The following is a 22209-nucleotide window of genomic DNA, read 5'->3' on the forward strand; positions in this document are numbered from 1 at the left end:
GCTAACTCACCGTTCTGACTCTCAGCCTGGTATACTACACCATGGAGTATATCGGGAAAGTTGTGAAGATTGTCTGAGGATCCTTTATATTCAGAGCTCCCACAAAAGAATGAGGCCCCATTTTCAGATCTGTGTTGTTGGCAACAAATAGAAAGGTCCTTTTCAAGATGTTTGCTTAAAAATTCCAATCTTCAGTTTAAGAGATCAACCAAAGGACTTGTATGCATGTATATAAGCCAAACCAATGGACATGGACAACAGGGGGATGAGAGCATGAGGGGGGGAGAAGGGGGAGGATGAGGGTTAATGGGGGGTAATGAGGACACATTTGTAATTCCTTAACTAATAAAGAATTTAAATATAAAAAAAGAAAGTAAATCATTCATGGGAAATCTTTATGAGGAAAGAAAATATAAAATAATTAATATAAAGTATGTGGGGAACTATTCCTGAGAGAACTACCTATCTTTTTTTTAATGTATTTTCATTGATTTCAGATAGAAAGGGAGAGGAAGAGAGAGATAGAAATATCAATAATGAGAGAAAATCATTGACCGGCTGCCTCCTGCACACCCCACATTGGGGATCAAGCCCACAACTAAGGCATATACCCTGACTCAGAATTAAACCATGACCTCCTGGTTCATAGGTCAATGCTCAACCATTGAGCCATGCCAGCCGGGCGAGAGAACTACCTTTCACAGTAGCATCCTTAGAAAATTAATAGTCTTGAGCAACATGTTTATGAAAAATTAATCAGATTTTGCTGTTAGGGCTTTTCATGTTTTATCTCATTTATATTTCCCAAAGATGACACCCAACAAGTAAATTAAGATTATCCTAAGTGCTAGAGAATAATTTAGTCACATGAGATGCCTTCTTTTCTTTTTTTTTTTTTTTTGAGCAACATATTATTCCTACAACTACAATAAACAGTGAGGATTTGACTAGTCAGAATTTCTATCTGCTTTTCCTAAATCTTTAATCATTTGTTTTATTTCTTTAGACAAACCTTTTTACTTCTGTAGGTCTCAACATCCATATTTGCTAAATAAAGTGATAAAACTATATAATCTGTAAGGTTTCTTCCAATTATAAAATTCTGAGGCTGTGATACTTGGTATATTCCACACAAATCATAAACCAAATAATCACCAACCCATTAAAAAATCTCAACCCATTATCCATGAAGAGAGAAACCAAGTCCGTCTTATTTACTACTAGAGGCCCAGTGCATGAAATCTGTGCACGGGTAGGGTCCCTAGCAGCTGCCAGCTGCTGGCCAGAGCCTCCCTCCCCTGGCTACCAGCTGCCAGTGGGGCCTTCCTTCGTTCTGTGCCACCCCCGGTGGTCAGCACATGTCATAGTGAGTGGTCAGGTCAAGCTCCTGGTCGGTCAAACTCCTGCCCAAGGGGACAATTTGCATATTAGGCTTTTATATAGAGAGATTGTATCCTTTGTTCAAAATACATGCTTAATACATAGTAGGAGCTTATTGAATATTTATTGAATCAATCAATTAAGTTAATAAGTAAGTAACATAGCAACTGTCATACCTCAATTGATTGAAAAAGCTGGGAGAAGAACTAACTTATTCTGACAGTACACTGTATTATTTCATTTATGGTTGGGTGGAGTAGACATGAGCAATTATGATGGACATGCTCCTAATGAAGAGTTCATAAGCCTTAACACTTGGAGTGCGGGAAACGAGTTAAGTCGGCTCGCGTGAATTGCGCGTACTCCGCGGGAGCCGTCTTTAACTCGGTTCATATAGATTTGTGGTGGAGTGCGGGAAACGTGTAAACTCGGGCCGATTGTAACTGCGTATTACCAAATATTTGTTTGTAATCCACCCTTTTGGTGGATGGAACAAAACCAAAAGACAGAGCCATCTTATATTTTGGCGGGAAATTCACCCGCACTCCAAGTTTAATATTGTCAGAACATAAGCCAATCCTGGTAATACCTGTATCCCAGAGTGTTGATATTTTTAATTAATCTGAATGACATTTATTTGGAAAGATATGTAGGACATGCAATGAGCAGGTCATTTTTTTATATTAGAAAAACCTCAGAGTTAGAGATCACCTATTCAAGGACACCTTATTTGATCAGAGAGAAAATTGAAGCACGCCAATGTTTTAGATGCACAAGTTTCTTAATTACAAGTGTATGTTTATCACAAGGTAAATTCCAATGATGCTAAATTAATTGACAGAGGATCAAGCTTGTATTCAGTCCGAATTAATGTGATCATGTTGTTGCAGACATATGCTTGAGGCCCATGATGATTTTCTTCCAAGCTCTCTGTAAATTTATGGCACTCTATTGACCACCAACTCTCAAAGGTGATCTCCATTCTAACAATAGTGAGTTCTGATAGCATTGTTTACTTATAACACAACAACCCAGGATGTAAAATGATGCGGAATATGTGAAATAATCATACCACTGATTATTTTAGCAACCCGCAATAGTTTATGTTCCAAATACACAATGAGTAACAAGAGGAAACGTGCTGCATAGTGCACTTTGAGAATTTATGAATTTCCCAAATGAAAGTACAGAGGCTGGAGTTAGTTCTTGCTCTCAATTCAAAAGTGTGCTTATTATTTTAAAGAGTTTCATTTTCTATTTTAAAGTGGACTACTAATTAGAAAGGCAAGATATAGAGTGACATAGAGTAGCTATCTGGCCTGTGTCATACTTCTAAAGAGCTCTATGACTCCTTGAGTTTGAAATGTTCAGTCCTAAGCCAGTCAGTAGTTATGAGAGATATTAATTTTTTTAAATATATTTTTATTGATTTTTTTTACAGAGAGGAAGGGAGAAGGATAAAGAGTTAGAAACATTGATGAGAGAGAAACATTGATCAGCTGCCTCCTGCACACCCCCTACTAGGGATGTGCCCACAACCAAGGTACATGCCCTTGACCAGAATTGAACCTGGGACCCTTCAGTCTGCAGACTGACGCTCTATCCACTGAGCCAAACCAGTTAGGGCAATATCAATTTATATACACAGAAAATTAGTTCATTCATCATACAAATAGCTATGTAATTTTTGATTTGTACAACACTGTGTTAGGAACATTAAGCTTCACAATGAAATTTAATATGTTTATCATTGTGCAGTTTATACTTGAGCTTGTTTATTCAATTGTTTTTCTTTTCATTTCAATTTTATTCACTTTTAAAAATATATATATATGTTTTATTAAATCTTTATTGTTCAGATTATTACAGTTGTTGCTCTTTTTTCCCCCCATAGCTCCCCTCCACTCTGTTCCCACCCCACCCTCTGCCCTTACCAACCTCATTGTCCTCATCCATAGGTGTATGATTTTTGTCCAGTCTCTTCCTGCACCCCCACACCCCTTTCTCCCCAAGAATTGTCAGTCCACTCCCTTTCTATGCCCCTAATTCTATTATATTCACCAGTTTATTTTGTTCATCAGAGTTTTTATTCACTTGATTTTTAGATTCACTTGTTGATAGATATGTATTTGTCGTTCATAATTTTTATCTTTACCTTTTTCTTCTTCTTCCTCTTCTTAAAGAATACCTTTCAGCATTTCATATAATACTGGTTTGGTGGTGCTGAACTCCTTTAGCTTTTTCTTAACTGTGAAGCTCTTTATCTGACCTTCAATTCTGAATGATAGTTTTGCTGGGTAAAGTAATCTTGGTTATAGGTTCTTGCTATTCATCACTTTGAATATTTCTTGCAACTCCCTTCTGGCCTGCATAGTTTCTGTTGAGAAATCAGCTGACAATCGTATGGGTACTCCCTTGTAGGTAACTAACTGTTTTTCTTTTGCTGCTTTTAAGATTCTCTCTTTGTCTTTCACTCTTGGCATTTTAATTATGATGTGTCTTGGTATGGTCCTCTTTGGATTCCTTTTGTTTGGGGTTCTCTGTGATTCCTGGACTTGTAAGTCTATTTCTCTCACCAGGTAGGGGAAGTTTTCTGTCATTATTTCTTCAAATAGGTTTTCAATATCTTGCTCTCTCTCTTCTTCTGGCACCCCCATAATTCGGATGTGGGTACGCTTGAAGTTGTCCCAGAGGCTCCTTACACTATCTTCGTATTTTTGGATTCTTTTTTCTTTTTGCTTTTCTGGTTGGGTGTTTTTTGCTTCCTCATATTTCAAATCTTTGACTTGATTCTTGGGATCCTCTTGTCTGCTGTTTGATCTCTGCATAATATCCTTTATTTCAATCAGTGTATGCTTAATTTCTTATTGGTCCTTTTTCATATCCTCAAGGGTCTCACTAGATTTATCAAGGGTCTCACTAAATTTATCAGCGGTTTCTAGAAAATTCTTGAAAAACTTTATAACCATGGTTTTGAACTCTATATCCAGTAGTTTCCTTTCCTCCATTTCTGTCATTTGTGACCTGTTTCTTTGTCTCTGCATTTTTTATGCTTCCCTGTGTTGATAGAGTAGCTTTCTGTGCTAGGTGTCCTATAGGGCCAGGTGGCTCAGCCTCCCCAATAACCTGAGGTGGACACTCTTGGTTCACACTTTTGTGGGCTGTGTGCACAGTCTTGCTGTAATTAAGCCTTGATTGTTGTAGGTATCACTGGGAGAAATTGACCTCCAGGCCAATTGGCTGTGAGAATCAGCTGTGTCTACGGTGGGAGAACTTCTGTGCTGGAGACACCCTTATGGGGCAAGACTTGCTTCAGTGGAGCTTTGGTGCTCACTGAGTCTTCCCCCTGAGTGTGTCCCTTATGGATCTGAGGAGTTGTAATCTGGATGGTCCAATCTGACCACTTGGTACACTGGCTCTTGGATCTCTAAGGAGGTGCTAATTTAGCCTCTGCCTGAGGCTACTCAGCAGGAGCTATGGAGAGATCTGCAGATTCCTCTTCTTTGTTTGGGGTTTGGAGGTGCCCAGATGAGGCCCAGCTGTGAAGCAATGCAAGCTACTGTGGGGCCTTGGGCCTTCTTTTGGATGTTCTGGGTCTCTCTGACCCAGTTGCAGTTTGTTAGGTAATTTTAGATTGCAAAGGGCCAGGCCATTCATATGCAAAAGCCTCTGCACACAGCTTGGGTGGGGCGGGGTCTCAGGGAATCAACAGGGCGGAGCAAGCAGCAATGGCTGATCCTCAGCCCTGCCCTAAGAGGCCCCAGGTCTCAGTGTCCCGAGGTAATTGCTGCAAGCACCTCTGAGAGAAAGCCGCCCTCGAGTTCCGCCCAATGCCAGACAGTCCAGTTTCTCCACTTATTAGTCTGGGTCCCCAGAGATTCACCCAGAACTGGAGTTCAGAGCAGTTGGGAGCTTGTGTCTCCCTCCCAGTTGAGAAAGACAATCACGCCTTCTGTTGCCAGCCCTTTCCACATGTGCCTCCACACCTCTGCACTTTACTTCCGCACCTCCTCTGAATCTCAGTGTGCTTTTCTCTTTCCTTCTAGTTGTAGAATTTCCACTCAGCCAGCCTTCCTGTGGTTCTGGATGATGTCCATTTTGTCTTTTAGTTGTATTTTTGAAGTGGTTGTGCGAGGCAGCAATTTCAGGTGTTTACCTATGCCGCCATCTTGGTTTCCTCTTAAAATATATTTTTATTGATTTCAGAGAGGAAGGAAGAGGGAGAGAGAGAGAGAGAGAAACATCAATGATGAGAGAAAATCATTGATTAGCTACCTCCTGCACACCCCACACAGGGTATGGAGTCTGCAACCCAGGCACATAGCCTCCACAACCTCCTAGTGTAGGATGCGGCTATAGGGGTAAGCCTCAGACTGACCTGTTGGCAAAGCCACAAACAAGTCCCAGCTTAGAGGCACAGTCCTCTTAGCATAATAAGGCTTGACCTTATGATGCTCCCTAGATCTTATCTGGGAAGCTAATGGGCTGTGGGAGGTGCAGCAAGTGCTGCCAAAACAAGTGAAACTCACAAGAACATTGTAACTATGGTGACCACTACCTTGTTTACCTCTGGCTATAAAATAAAGGCTCAGCTTGCCTCTGTATCTCTCTCTGTGGCCTCAGCCAGGCACAGGAAGATCCACCTAGACCCAGCTTATTTATTCTCTTTGTCTGTCATTTCTTCATCCTTCACTGCCCTCACTCAGGCTTTCGAACCCTTGGCTGAGCTGGCTCGGCACATCCTGGTCCATAGGTTGATGCTCAACCACTGAGCCACACCGGCTGGTCTGTTTATTTATTTTTATTGTGAGGAACAGACACTTTAATTTACCCAATGCTGATTTTAAAGAAGCCAGATTCTGAGCTCATGTGTATGTTTATCTCACCCGCCCCCACCCTCCGCATGGTGTTTTCTAGAGTTGACATTACTGATGATTACCATCTGCATTAAGTAATTACCCGGGTTAATCCGAAGACCCTACAACTGCATACAAACTTTTTAAAAATATATTTTATTGATTTTTTACAGAGAGGAAGGGAGAGGGATAGAGAGTTAGAAACATCGATGAGAGAGAAACATCGATCAGCTGCCTCCTGCACACTTCCCACTGGGTATGTGGCCACAACTAAGATACATGCCCCTGACCGGAATCGAACCTGGGACCCTTGAGTCTGCAGGCTGACGCTCTGTCCACTGAGCCAAACCAGTCAGGGCTGCATACAAAATTTTGTGATTTACATCCACATGCATTTTTCTAGAGAAAGAGACTTAACCCTCCAAAGAACTAATTTCCCTGCTGTTGATATATAAACATTTTAATGTGATAATTCTCAAGTCAGCTAAAAGCAACATATTGAGTGGCTCTAAATGGAGTGAACTAGACAGTAAGGTAACGGCTATTTTTCCTTTTGAAAATAATCACCATTGGAGACTAACTCATTTTATGCAAGACAAAAATAAAGATTCTGATTTATGTCCCTCTTCTCAGAGTGCAATTCATAGTGTTGAAAAATTGCAACTGATTTTGAAAAAGACAGATTGACTTACTTGTTTTTTTAAAGTATACGGTTCTTTTTTAACATGTCTAATGAGATATAATTCACACACCATAAAATTCACTGACTTAAAATGCGCATTTAAATGTTTTTTAGTGTATTCACAGAATTGAGTAACCATTACCACGGTCTAATTAGCAGCCACTTTCCATTCTCCCTCTCCCCAGCCTTAGCAGCCACCAATCTACTTTCTTTCTTGCCTATTCTGTATATTTCATATAAAAGCAGTTGTATAATACTGGGTCTCTTGTTGTTGACTTGTTTCAAGATTATGCTCGTGTTATCTGCATTAGTAATTCATTTTTTTTATTCCATTGTCAGGGTGTACCAATTTAGTTTATCCATTCATCTGTTGATGGACAGTTGGTCAGTGTCCACTTTTTGGATATTATCAGTTATGATGGTATTATGAACAGTAATGTACAAGTTTTGAGTAAACATGTTTTCACTGCTCTTGGGAGTGGGAAGCACAGGAGTGTAATTGCTGGGTCATATGGAAACTCTAGGTATAACATTTTGAAGTACTGCCAAACTGCTTTTCAAAGTGGCTGCACGGGTTTATATTCTCACCAAGAAAGTATGAAGGTTCCAAGTTCTCCATATCCTTGCTAGTTACTCAACAGTTGTTATTGTCTGTCTTTTTAATTGTAGCTATCCTAATGGTATAAAGTGGTATCTCATTGTGATTTTAATTTGCATAAGTTTAATTCTCTTTTTCATTTCAAATTTCCTGGATAAGACTCTGTCTAAACACAATTACATGAATAAATTGAATCCTAGCTTCCAAACCGGTGAACTTTAAAGATAACAAATATCCTGGAAACTTAGATATTTAGTTTGTGTTTTGCTTGCTGAAAATACAATTATTTTAAGTATGCTCCTAAAATGTCTCCCTTATAGCAGCTTGCTTGATTTTAGCATTAGGCCATGCATAGAACATAATAATACTTCTATCTTTGCCCATTCTCTTAATTTTTACAAATTTTCAAAATATTTCATTACATAGTGATATTAATGTGTTATTTATAAAATTGTAGATTTATGTTATTTCCTGTATAATCTTGTGTTGTTTTCTTCACAAGAAATAACTTCTTTACGGTTTTCATCAGAGCATTGCTTCAGATGGCTTCATAATTTTCAAAAATCATAAAGGTTTCGTTTCAGCTTAACTTTGGAGCCTGCGGAATGTGTTTACTGCCTTATATCCCAAACACCTGCATCCTGAAAGAAGCTGCTGTGCAAGGCAGGGCCTACTGAGTCATTCTCAACATACGGAGTATAGGGAGCAGGTGTTCAGTTGTGAGCAATGGAATAAAACAAAGTTATAAACTGGGTTAGTTAGCAACATAGGATGATACATACACTGTATTTCCAGAATCATAGTTAAATTTGTTTCTTTATTTAATTTTCAAAATCATTACTAAGATTCATCATCCCTTAAAGGTGAACAGTTACCATAACAGAAATCTCTCTTCATCTCAATCAATTTTTCTGATGCATAAAAGCCATGGCAGGTTACTCATTATCTCTTTCTCTTTAAAATAACCAAGAGCCTATAAATATTTATTTATGAAATATGCAGTGTACTTGCTTCATAAATTGTGCCCTTTGAATAGTGGAATAAGTGGTCAAAAGGGTTTGTACAGATAATATAGTTGGTATCCCCTTAAGTACTAAAAAAAGACAAGAAATAAAAAAAGAAAAACTAAAAAATGGAACTACTGCATACTATAGTGTTTTATTTTGGCATCGAACTTGACACTTCTTGAAAGGTATAAAGTTCATTTATGCAAGGTCATGCAACATGAGTGTCATTACCATTATAACTAACATTTATTGATTGTTTCTATACAATAAGCATTTTGTAAATATGTTATAGATAGATAGTTAGATAGATAGATAGATAGATAGATATTTAAGTAACCCTATAAGGTAAGTACTATTAGGACCTCTACATTTTCAAATAATGAAATGCAATTAAAGGGTTAAGTAATTTGCACACTGTCAAACTTGGAAGAGGGAGAGTCGGGATACAAACCAGGCAATCAGGTTCAAGAGCACATTCTCCTAAATACGATGCAATAGCACCATAATATTGATTCTACACTTTCTACTCAAAAGGAGCCATTAAACATAAACACTTACCTCCTCTCCCTTACAAAATCGCAATGAAAATACAATGAAGATGAATGAAAAGGGGAAAAAATAGTCTGTAACAATATTGGACAAAAAGATTTAGAATAACAGCGATATTTTAATGAATTTCTGGAAAACAGAACATATGGAAGTACAGTCTGTTAAAGAGAGAGCACAGTCCAAAAAACACAGAGGAGAAAGCCGAAGTAAGAGTGGGAGCTATGTTTCTCAGGCTCCAAGCTCAGTTTGGAGATTTGGAGAGCAGGGAGGAGAATAAATTCCATCAGTAGGTGAAAGGCGGGCGGTCTGCAGGAAGAGCAGCCAAGCAGCACCCAGCCTCCACACGTGGAGAGGCTGCAGGGTCAATGGCTCCCGGGTAAATCTGGGCTGACATTGATTAAAATGACATGGGATCATTGGCCTGGGAAAACTAGGCTTCTGGGCTGGGACCAAATATACTAGGATAAGACATCTTTATTCTGGCACTAACATCGGAATGCAGTCATCTACATTGGTAAGGCTACGAAGGCAAAAATCAGACTGCACTTTTCCTGGGATACCAACCATCAAATATTGGTTGTGTTTGCATCAGCTGCCCAATAAGGATCTGACTCCAATTACTCATTCATTCTTTTTATTTTTACTCAAGATTGCCTCCTTAAAATCTTAAACTCTTACTTGAATATATACTTGGAAATGGTGTTTTTTATCTGTGCATTAAACTTCCTCTGCTGAATAGCAGGTACTTGATGAATTCAACCGTCAGCCTATGGACTCTGCTCAGTGTTTTGAATTTCTGGACACTGGCCTCAGGCCCGATGATCTAACTTAAACACTTCTAGCTTATCATGTGTCCCTGACAACATTCTCAGACTCCTTGTGTTTCTCCTTCTCCATGTGTAAGTAAGGATGACACTCATCCATACCCCACAGGCTCATGATTAGAGTGAGAATCATGGGCTCAAAATACTGCCTGGAACATACATAAATTTGGAATAAATTATATTTATCCTTGTTAGCATTAACTTTTTGTCCACACGGCAACTCAGAGACCTAGCCTGTTCTTCTTTACTAGATTCGCCAGCAAGCACTGGCTCGTGACACCAGCTCCAGGCATGAAGATGCTGAGTCCTAGAGTGGCCAGGGCTTCCCAGGCATCCTCTGCTTTCTCAGACTCAATTCTGACCATGAGTATTACCAGCCCATTTCTCTCTTTCCACTTGCAATAGATACTGGATTTATAGTTAAAACGTAGTTATTTGTTAGAGAAGTGTGTTTTTCATGATTAATCAGGATTTCAGATCTATACTCTTATTTATATAACAAATGATTCAGAAATAAAGTCAAAATTAGAGTTAAAAATCTATTTGAGTTTAACATTCTAACATTTGTGTTTTTATCCATGATTAAGTGTGTGTGTGTGTGTGTGTGTGTGTGTGTGCGTCAGGGTGTGTTGAGATGAAATATAGCTGGTATGAGTAGTTAGGGATGTGGCAGGTTTTGTGATAACCCTGTTATTGTCCATCAGGAAGTGCACACATCTTTTATATTGAGGAGACTAAACTGTGGGCTGACTGTCAACTTGGACTTTTTGTTATTCTTGACATTACAAAGTTATGTTACATGCGAAAGAAAGCACTATCCACTCTTGGTAAAAAAAAAAAAAATCTAAACAAATAAAATGTGAATTTTGAAATCTAAAATAATTTTTCCCTCCTGAATTTAAACTCTGAATTTCTGACTCTCCAGTCTAACAATTTATGGACCCTCTCTTATAACACACATTTTAATGAGCTCCCTTCTTTAATCACAATTGTTTTTTGTATTAAAATGCAAGCACATCCTCCTTCCCCACAAAATATGGGCTATGAAGCAATCGCAACAAACCCAGACAGTGTATGAAGTCACACCGCTCAACATTTTAACTGTGATATTCTAACTCATAAGTTTTCCCTAATGCTTATCATGTTTTGAGCTCACTCAGTGAGAGGAAAAATATCTATCCGTCCAACACTTTTGGTTATTTCATCTCCTTTCATAGGAATCTCTAAGGGTTTCCTAATTAGAGGAATTTACAGGAAATGTCGAACAGTCTAAATAACTGATGTGTTGTAATTAAAGTCTAGGCGATTGAGCAAATTAACCTTTATATTTTTATGATATTAAGCTGCCTGGCAGTTTCCAGAAAGTTTCTAAAGCAAGTAATTGAGGGAATTATCAAAAACTAGAGAACAGAGGGGAAAAACACAATCCTTGGTTGTTACTATAATACTTTAAGCAATTAATTAAAGCAGTAAACTTTCTCTAATATTTAAAATAATGAGTGATCCATTGTTAAAATGTAAGACACAAATATATTTTAATTAATGTACAATAAGGTAAAGATAATATCTATAATTTTAGTTGTTAATGCTCTAGCTAAATTTAAAAATTTCAATTGATATATTAATAAAATATATATAAATAAAATTATTTTAAATGACAGTAACATGAGGTAGAGATTTAAGAGGTGAAGAATTGTTGGGTTATTGTTACATTAATTTTTATGTAAGTCTTTACATACCCAGGCCAGTCCAGCATTGAACACAGAAAGAATCCATCAATTTGTTTTAGTTTATTACCTCATTTGATTCACTAGATGTCATAATAACTGAAAATCATGTTCACTTATAAAGTCAAAATATCCTATCTAATAAAAGACAAAAAGGTAATTAACCGTACCTCCGCTACCCTTCCCATTGGCTAATCAGCGAGATATGCAAATTAACTGCCAAGAAAGATGGCGGCCGGCAGCCACACAGCCGAAGTGAGCAGGAGGCTTGCTTGCTCCAGTGATGGAGGAAGCCAAGGTTCCCCACCTGCTGCAGCCCGGATCTGAGCTCCAAAAGCAACAACTCCAAAAGCAACAAAGTTTCAATTATAGAAGCTAAACAAATCCCAGATACCTGCTTTCAGCCAGCCACGGCCTCAGAGCTGGAGCGAGCAGGATGGCAACAAAGTTTCAATTATAGAAGGTAAATAAATCTCAGAATTAAAGAAAAAAGAAAAAAAGGAGAGGCTGGGAGCTTCAGTCACCTGCCAGCCTGAAAATGGCCCTCAGCCTCTCACCCAGACTGGCCAGGCACCCCTGTGGGGACCCCCACCCTGAAGGGGGTGTGACCAGCTGCAAACAGCCATCAGCACCTCACCCAGGCTGGCCAGGCACCCAAGTGGGACCCCCACCCTGATCTGGGACACCCTTCAGGGCAAACCAGCCAGCCCCCACCTGTGCACCAGGCCTCTATCCTATATAGTAAAAGGGTAATATGCAAACTGACCCTAATGCAGAAAGACTGGGAATGACTGGTCACTATGACACACACTGACCACCAGGGGGCAGATGCTCAATGCACGAGCTGCCCTCTGGTGGTCAGTTTGCTCCCACATGGGGGAGGTCTGCTCAGCCACAAGCCAGGCCGATGGCTGCCAGTACAGCGGTGGTGGTGGGAGCCTCTCCTGCCTCCTCAGCAGCACTAAGGATGTCTGACTGCAGGTTAGGTCTGCTCCCCACTGGCAAGTGGACATGCCCCGAGGGCTGCCGGGCTGCCAGAGGGATGTCTGATTGCCAGCTTAGGCCCAATCCCCCGGGGAGCAGGCCTAAGCCAGCAGGTGGTCATCCCCTGAGGGGTCCCAGACTGTAAGAGGGCACAGGCCGGCCTGAGGAACTCCCCCACCCCGCCAGTGCACAAATTTTTGTGCACCGGGCCTCTAGTCAATAGTATAAGTAGCTAAATAAAGACAATAGTATAAGTAGCTAAATAAAGACATAAACAAAATTTTTGCTGTGCCTTTAGCTGAAGTCAGCAACTAAAAAAACTATCTAGAAGACAATGTTGCATATAGTGGTCAATGGAGAGCTGCTATTTACATCTGAGTTTTCCTAGTTATGAGTCTAGTATAACAAGAGGACTTTAATATTTGTATATTTAGGATATGTTTAATACTTTACAGATAGTTTGTTAGAAGTAACTCTTAAAATATTCATTACGTTCTATCTAGTTTTCCCAATGTTCTGTTATACTACCTCTGCTCTTAAGTTTTTGAATTTCTACAAAAGGCAGGAATAAATTAAGGTGAATATTATATATGCCTTTTCCCTTATACTATACATACTTCTGAGTAGAAATTCAAAGTTCATACAAGTAGTGTAAATTTAGAGCAAGAAGTTGACAAGGTAACAGGCCCTCTCAAGTAGTCCATATGCAAAGATATGATACATCTTATGGATTTCTTGGTCTGAGCATCAATCTGAATAAAAATATATTTATTTTTTGTTACTTTTATATAAAACTCCACATACTTTTAGATAAATCTAGACAACTTTATTTCCATTTTAAAACTAACTTTAGAATCATAGATTTTCAAAAACACCAAATGTTAAATTTCAAATATATCAATCCTGGATAGGTAATATTTTGATGTTCAAAGTTATATACCATGGTAATATGTGGTAAGGATATAAATAATGAGCATCTTTCAGTACAATATAACAATTTATTAAGCTAAATCCAATTTGCCTCATAAAACAATTCCTTGGAAGATTGTAAACTTTTTGTTAGTATTTCGGGAGATGGGATAAAATGAGAACAGAGCAAACATCCATAAATTGTCTTGAGTTTTCCTGAAAGAATCATGTGCTTTGCAAATAGAAATATATTTTACCTCTTTTTTCTTATGTTTATGCCCCATTTTGCTTTCTTTTAGTTATATTGGCTATTTTTTTCCAATATCATCAGTATTAGTGGCCATATTCGGTATTTTTATTTTTTTTATTTTTTTTAATATATTTTATTGATTTTTTTTACAGAGAGGAAGGGAGAGAGATAGAGAGTTAGAAACATCGATGAGAGAGAAACATCGATCAGCTGCCTCCTGCACATCTCCCACTGGGAATGTGCCCGCAACCAAGGTACATGCCCTTGACCGGAGTAGAACCTGGGACCTTTCAGTCTGCAGGCCGATGCTCCATCCACTGAGCCAAACTGGTTTCGGCATATTCGGTATTTTTAAAAAATTGTTTCTTACCTTATTGGCAACCAAGACTAGTGATTTGCAATTCATTATGTAATGTGTTGCAGGGTGTGTGTGTGTGTGTGTGTGTGTGTGTGTGTGTGACATTTGTTTCTGTGCTTTAAATTACCTGGTCACAGTGCAGCAGATGGAAAGTCAGAGCCTTAGGAAGGGGGTTGCTGAAAATCAATAGAATAGCTTCCCTATGAATTACCTATTTGTCCATTGTGAGTTTTTACTTCATCTTACCTCGGTTTCCTTCCATGAATTCAAAGCTTTCCTGCATTTGCCCAAATATAAATGCAGAAACTTTAAATAATAATTTTTGCTAAAATTTGAATTGATTTTAAACTGACACCAGTGAGACTAACATATTCTTATCATCACATTCAAATGTTTTTATCTCATATGCCAACTTGTCACTATTTCTCTGGTGATTTCAATGCAAATAAATGATACCTTGTTATTAATATTTATTTTGACATTGATGCTGACAATGGGATTTTAGTGACAGCATTAATATTGATAGCAGCAATATAAAGGCAAAGGATGTCTTTGTAATGAAATCTGGATTTCAAATTTATTTTAAATAAAGGTGAAAAGGGGAATTTTTTGTTTGGGTTCTTTAAGAGATTAAAAAAGACAATGGATAAATAATAACAAAAACTCCAAATCATTGTTTTAGACAATGGGGGGAAATGGCCTTGCAAAATCAGGCCCCTGCCTGCCGCTCTAACCTCAATTTGCTGTTTTTCCTCTTTTCACTTTACCCTGAATCATAGGTACTTGCTCAGGCTTCTCCAATGTGCCACATTCTCTCCTGCTTCGTGGCTCTATAGATGTTCTCTCCTCTTCACAGCCAAACAGCTATATTGACTTCTCCCCACTTCTTTCTCCTTTCTCCCCATCCCAGCTCTCATTATTTTATATTTATCATAGATATTTGCTTAAAATCGTTTTATCAGAGTGACTTTTTTTTGCCATATCTCACCTTGTATACACAAGATTAAGTCCCCCACAGCAGTCTCTTTTATATCATTTATCACATGGTAACTGTGCTCACTGTCTACTGACCACTGAATTCTGGATTCCAGGAGAGTGTGTTTACTTTCTTCACCCCTTTGTCCTCAGAAAATCTTTAGTGCCTGACGCTTAGTGGTTCCCATTAAATATTTGTTGAATCAATGAATAACTATGTCATGTTTTCTCTTAACTGTATTCCTCTCTTTTGTTTGGTTCTTCTGCTTCGAATAACCTTATCCGGTATTTTTAAGTATACATGGCATTGACTGTATAAGACTCAGCTTGTGATGAAACATGCCATGATTCCAACATGTGATTCCAACATGATGGAATCAGTATGTATACCAGAAGGCCGAGTCTGTTTTATAAGCCGTATGGCTTGGGCTTAATGGCTGAATAGATTTAGCAGAGATTGCGCAATGCAGTATATGAATCAAAACAATATCCTTCAAAGTAAGAATACTTATAAATGTCCTTTGTGGTCTGCACTATATAACTAAGTAGTTCTTTCTGATGGAGCTGGGGATGTGGCCAGAATAGGTTTCTTGTGCAGCCTTGGACCTGTGATTAACTACTTGATGACATTTGGGGACTCCACAATCTAGACAATGAATTAACCGGAGAACTGGCCCTGGTGGTTCCAGGTGTCTTTAAATTGCTGGAATATAAGATTTTGTCCTTGAATTACCATGTACTGCCTCACCCAGGCTGTGCATGAGCCTGTCTTGCTTCAGAATGGTGGGCAGAGCTCCCTCTCTGCTCCAGAGGCTGTCCCGGTGCCATAAGAGAGGAGGGGCTCTGCTCTGTCTGCAAGCAGTCCCTGCACCGGCTTATCTGGGTGGGAAGTCAGCCAGTCTTTCTTCTCTTTCCTAGAGGAGTACCATGGGAGGTGACCAAATAATGGACTGCTGACAGTTATCTCTTTTATGAAAAAATTTTCTTGTTTTAGCATAAATGAATTAAAAGTTAAGACAACAATTCCCATAGATAATAATCATACATATGCAAAGCATGGTTATAACTTACTGTCTTTATCTATCTCCTACTGATTTTTTTATTAAGTTCAGAGAGGAAAGGAGAGGGAGAGAGCGATATAAACATCAATGGTAAGAGAAAATCATGGATCAGCTGCCTCCTGCACGCCCCCAACTGAGGATTGAGCCTGCAACCTGGGCATGTGCCCTTGACCCTTCAGTTCACAGGCTGACACTCTATCTACTGAGCCAAACCAGCTAGGTCTCCTACTGATTTAATAATGCTTATTATAAGGCTCTAATTTAAGAAATCAAAACAGTGCTTTCCAGTGTTTTAGGAAATATGGAATGGGGCAAAAGTAGGCTTACAGTTATTTACTTAAAAATAATACAATAATAAATAACAGAAGAATAAATTCTGTTTCACATACTCATAACAGTAAACCTACTTTTGCCACACCCTATACATAAATTAAATCTACCATAATTTCACAACTGGGGACAATTACTACTAACAAATTTATGCAGTTCCTTACTAATTGCATGTGCTGTTAGACATTTGCCTCACACTGTGTAATTTCACATTCTGCAAATTTCATTTAGTATATTATTAATGCTTCACCAGATCATTCAGTGGTTTTAGAAATTATTGATTTCAATGGGTACATAATATTCCTCTCTAACATAATTTCCTTAAATTTTTCTGGTTTTAGGCATTTAAGTGATTTCCATTATTATTAAAAACCTGATTTGAACACACATAAATAAAGACTTGTTTATTTTTAGGATGCATCCCAATAAAAAAAAATTTGTGTCAAAGATTATGAATAGCTCTTCATATAATAGCTCTTCCCAAAATGTTTAAAAACATTCACGTGCGCGGGTGCACACACACACACACACACACACAAACACACACTACTGGCCATCAGTCAGTCCGTTAGCAAATTCTGAGAAGCTAATGCATATCTGCATGGTGGTCCCTGTTCCCCATCTGGGGTGGACTGGGACTCATACAACCTTCAACCTGCTGAAAAGCATCAGAGTAGTAGCCACACCACCTGCCCTGCTCCTCTGGCACTGGGTGTCGATTCACTAGAGCCTCTGACTCAGCCACCATCACTTTTGTTCACTGAAACCTCTGTCCTGGACTAAAACACCCAAAAATAACTGCCCTGTTGCCGAACTTCTCTTGTGTGGAGGCCCAGAGCAGCCCTGGGGATGGACCTCCCCACCCATGACACAGGACTGAGGGAGCAGAGGCCGGGGCTGCAGTTTGCCTCCTGATTCGGCTACACTGAGAAAGCTGCATTGAACAAAACAGTCAAGGTCTCTGCCCTAACAGAGCCTAGAGCCCACTTGAGCAAGGTATGTTAAAGAAAGGTACATTTGAATAAATTATAAAATAAAGTGTAATGAAGCTATGATCGGGAAGTTAATGAATTTTTGAGAAAATGGAAATTTAGTGCACTGTTTATGGAAATGCAGACTGGTGCAGCCATTTTGGAAACCAGTATAGGTTTTCTTCAAAAAATTAAAAACGGAACTGTCTTATACCCCAGTAATTTACTTCTGGAACTATATCCAGAGAAACCAGAAACACAATTAGAAAGAATATATGCACCCCTCTATGTTCTTTGCAGCCTTATTTACAATAACCAAGATTTAGAAGTGGTTATCAGTAGATAAGTGGATAAAAGAGCTGTGGTACATTTACACCATGGAATACTACTAGCACTCGGCCATAAAGAAAGAGGGAAATCTCACCTTTTTCGACAGCATGGATGGAACTGGAGAGTATTATGTTAAGTGAAATAAGCCAGTCAGAGAAACACAAATGCCAAAAGCCATATGATTTCACTTATATGTGGAATTTAAGAGTTTATCTAAAATAAACTAACAATCAAAATAGTAAGACTCATAGATATGGAGAACAGATTGTCAGCTGTCAGAGGGGAGGGAGCTTTGGGGGCTGGATGATAAAGGTAGGGGATTAAGCAAAAACAAAAATTTATAGGCACGGATGGCGGCATGGTGATTACCTGAGAAAAGGGGGTGAGGAGACATAGAAGGTAAACAGGGGATTAATGGTGATGGAAGAAGACTTGACATAGGGTGGTGAACATACAATACAATATACAGATGATGTATTATAGAATTTTACCCCTGAAACCTATATAATTTTATTAACCAATATCAATGCAATTAATTTAATAAAAAATAAATGAATAAATAAGAATTTTGCTCGGGACCAGATAGTACCGAGACCAATTTTAAACCCTTGCAGGTTTTCTCCAGATTTTACTGCAGTATGCTGCTGTTGGCCATTCTTTTTCCCCATTTGTTTAACTGTGTGCCATCTACTTTTTAAAATTCTAAAATATAAAGATGATGTGGTGAAAGGGATGTCCTTCATTCATTAACCTGAGCAAACTTAAATTTAAAAACCTCCCTTCTTCTTTGATTTTAAAATATTTTTTTCATTACTTCAATTAAAATGGCCTTATCTTCATTTATTCCTAGGCTCTATTTATGAGGCTGCTTGACCTTATGGAGAAATATTTAATTTTTTAAAAATATTTTATTTACTATAATTTTCTGTTTGTTTTGTTTTTCTCATTTCAGGAAAATTGTTTAAAAATCTTCTAATACCTTCTACTGATTTTTTTAAACTTTGGCTATCATAATTTTAATTTCCAAAGTGATTTTTTTTAATTTACCATATCCTATTTTCATGTCATAGCTGTGTCATTTATTCTTATCAAACTAAGCATATTAATAATAGTTTTTTAAAGCTTTCTTTTGGCTCTCTTGAGTCATCTTCTTGCTCAAATGTATTTATTTTTTCTCATTTATTTTAGGCTTTGGCCTTGACATTAGAAGTTTTTCTGAAATATCTTGTGACACTTGCCTTTAAGTTCTCCTTTCAATGAGGCACTGAAGGTCCCGTGGGAGATCCGGGGCCATGGCAGGACTTTTCAATCGATAAACAGCATCGTAAAGTGATCTAGCAGAGCAACCTCTCGTCTTAGGGGACCTCAAATGTCAGAAGATCTCCAAAGTGAGAGTCTTCTTCTAGAGCAGTCTTTTCAGAAAATAACCTTTTGTTTTCTTGCTTTGGTGACTGGAAGAGTATATTCGTGATGAACTGCTTTCTTGGAGCAGGGATGAGGGACACCCTGGGAGTCTCATAACACCCATGCACATTTCAGTGAACCCCTGTACCTTCAGTGAGCCTCGCTCCCGCATTCTAAGCATCTTGAGGTCAGTTTCTCCAGAGAACAGACATCTCCTGCCTGCTGGGGTGGGTGAAAGAGAGTCACCTGGCTGCCTGCTTGGTGAGGAGAGCTAAGGTTTCATCTTCTCTGTAGACAGTCAACCCTCATTAAGGTGTAGATCCAAGAGTTGGCCCACTTCACATGCTGCTAATGTAACTAGATTTCTAGCGGGTCCAGGGCCTTCTAGAGTAAATCTGGGCTTTATTCTTCTCCTTCTTTGCAGGAATCTAGGTGTTAGCTATCTCTGCTCTGCTAGTCAGGAAAAAAGTTATTAAAGTATAAAGCCACTATAAAAAATTATTTATTTTTTAAATCTTTGGAGAAAGACATAAAAAATGTGTTTTTATGAATAATTTATATTCTGAATCATGAAAACCTTGGCCCCCTGAGTTCACAGGAATTTTTACTTACTGTTGTGTGTGGTGGTTGCTAAGGCAACGCCACACACTGTATCAATCACCCTTTGACCAGATAAGTATTTTTTTAGAATTAAATTTAATTTGATACTCTGATAAAAATTGACATTTAAATGCTTTTATGGTTGAGTAAGAAGAAAAAATTTAAAAACTGAAGATTGATAGGAAAGATACCAATAATACAAAATGGTAGTTTTCTTAATTCTGCATAGTGTCTCTTCATAACTGGGGTGCATAGCTGGCTCTTAATCACATTGCAAGTTGGTCAAACTTTCCAAGTCTATTTTTCCTTGCTTTTATCCAGGCATGGTCCTAAAGCAGGCACAAAAAACTATCAAAATCCAGAGTTTGCCCTGACTGGCACCTGAACGAGTTTTTTAGACACTGTCAACATATCTATTAGCACACTGAGACCTCTCGTAAGTGGGGTAGAGCATTCCTCTTTATATTATCACCAAAAGCATCATTAAGTTTGTACTGTAATGCTTTGCTGGCTTAAACATGAAAAATAATAGCATTTATCTGATATTACGTTGAATGAGCTTCATATTCCTTATAGAGAACATTGGTTTTGGAGTCATAAAATTACTAAGAAGCTACATTCTACCGGCACCGAGAAGCTCTATGAACTGGATAAATAACCATTTGGGGGCTTCAGTTTGCTTCAATGTGGTAAATGAGGATGATAAAAATTTGCACTGAATCCACTGAATTTCTTACTCCATGACCAGCACACTCCCCTACAGTTTTTTGTCTTTCTGCAAGTTCCCTCCACCTCCTTGCTCTGTATGTAGGCCATTCCCTAAGAATACTTGCTGTCAAGTAGAAGGCTTTATTTCCACATATTCTTTAACACCGAGACCTACATAGTGAAGTGAGTGGCTTTCTCCTTTCCAGACACACATTACCTCTTCCCCTTACCCTTTTAGAAGTCCTTACTACATTGAGGTCTACCTCTGCCATTAGCATTTAACACTTTGCTTTCATTATCACTGGCTTTTACTTGGCCTTTTTGTCAATTCTTTTCCTTTGTGATGTCTTCAGGACCTGGGTCACAATCTCCTCATCACACCTTTCCTGAAAGGACTTTAATTTCAACATTTATAAGAACAGCTCTCTGATACCCTGACTTCTCAACTCCTTGAGCCCTTGATTTTACTCCAAGCCTGTTTAGACTGATTTTAACTACTAGTACTCTTGTGGCTCAGCAAAAAAACAGACTTGTGTTTGGGGAAACAGGTATGAAAGCCAGTAATGGTGACTGCTCTCTGCCAAAATTTTATGTGTTAAAAGGATATTCCAAAAATAAAAGTGATTTCAAATCAAAATTATTTTGCTCAACTACAACTATTATATTTTTGAAATGTCTTACCATTTGGAAGCAAGAACTGTGTGAACAAAAAAAAAACATTGACCTGTGAAATGAGTGTCTTTCTGTGGTAAGAAAACAAGTTGTGAAATTTTAGAGTCATATTAACCGCTTGAATTTCTTATGGAATAAAACTGTATAGACTGTTCTGAATTTTAACAAAATATGTGTACATTCTCTTTTGAATATCTCGGGACAGACAGAATATAACTCCAAAATAAACATGGTAGTCTCTTGGTATCTGTAAATTAAATGCCTCTTGTATTAGCTCTGCTCTACATCCTACAAAGTCCATGATGTATACTGATTTTCAAAATGGTTAGTGAAAACTGCCACATAGAGATGTTGTATTAAGTGCAATCATAAATGTGAAAATAATTGCCAAATTTTAATTTTGACCATGTCAGCCTGGTGTTTAGAAGTGGTCTCTTGGGATTGAATGAGCTGAAAAGATACTGCTTCTCAAGAACCAGACAATTTGACATTCTACCTTCAAAATATATCCTGAATTCAACCCTTTTGCTCACATCCACCATAGCTACCCAGTGTAGGCAGAGAACCTTTATCTCCTGCTTGGACTAGTGTAGAAGCTTCTGAACAGGTCCCTTCTCTTTATCACTAAAGGTCTATTTTCCAGAGAGTAGCCCTAGTGAACCATTTATAAATGTAAATCTAATCATGTCCTCCCTGGTACACCATGCACCACACACACACACACACACACACACACCCCAAAATCCTCTGGTGGAATTCCACCGCACTAAGGAAAAAAATCATACTCTTCATCATGACTGATGAGGCCTTCTACCTTATTAGGCACTAGCCATCTCTCTTTCCTCAGTCCCTGCCATTCATCACACCCAACACTTGATTATAAATGCCTTGCCTATCATCTCTTTTATCCACTAGAATGTAAAATCAATTTGAACACAGATTTACTGTCTTTTTAGGTCACTGCTATAAACTTGTGACAATTTGACATTCCACTTTCAAAAAAATCCTGAATTCAAACCCTTTGCTCACTTCCA

General features: G+C 38.4%; 1 long non-coding RNA gene across 2 annotated transcripts in view; it reads right to left on the reverse strand.

Moving 5' to 3' along the window:
* LOC139014608 (uncharacterized) overlaps positions 1–22209 on the reverse strand; it is a 171646-nt gene that overhangs the window by 12563 nt on the left and 136874 nt on the right. The window lies entirely within an intron of this gene.

This window comes from Myotis yumanensis, unplaced genomic scaffold (genome assembly GCF_028538775.1).
Source record: "Myotis yumanensis isolate MYYU_CA2020_CCGP unplaced genomic scaffold, mMyoYum1.0.hap1 SCAF_7, whole genome shotgun sequence".
In the NCBI taxonomy this organism is placed as follows: domain Eukaryota; kingdom Metazoa; phylum Chordata; class Mammalia; order Chiroptera; family Vespertilionidae; genus Myotis; species Myotis yumanensis.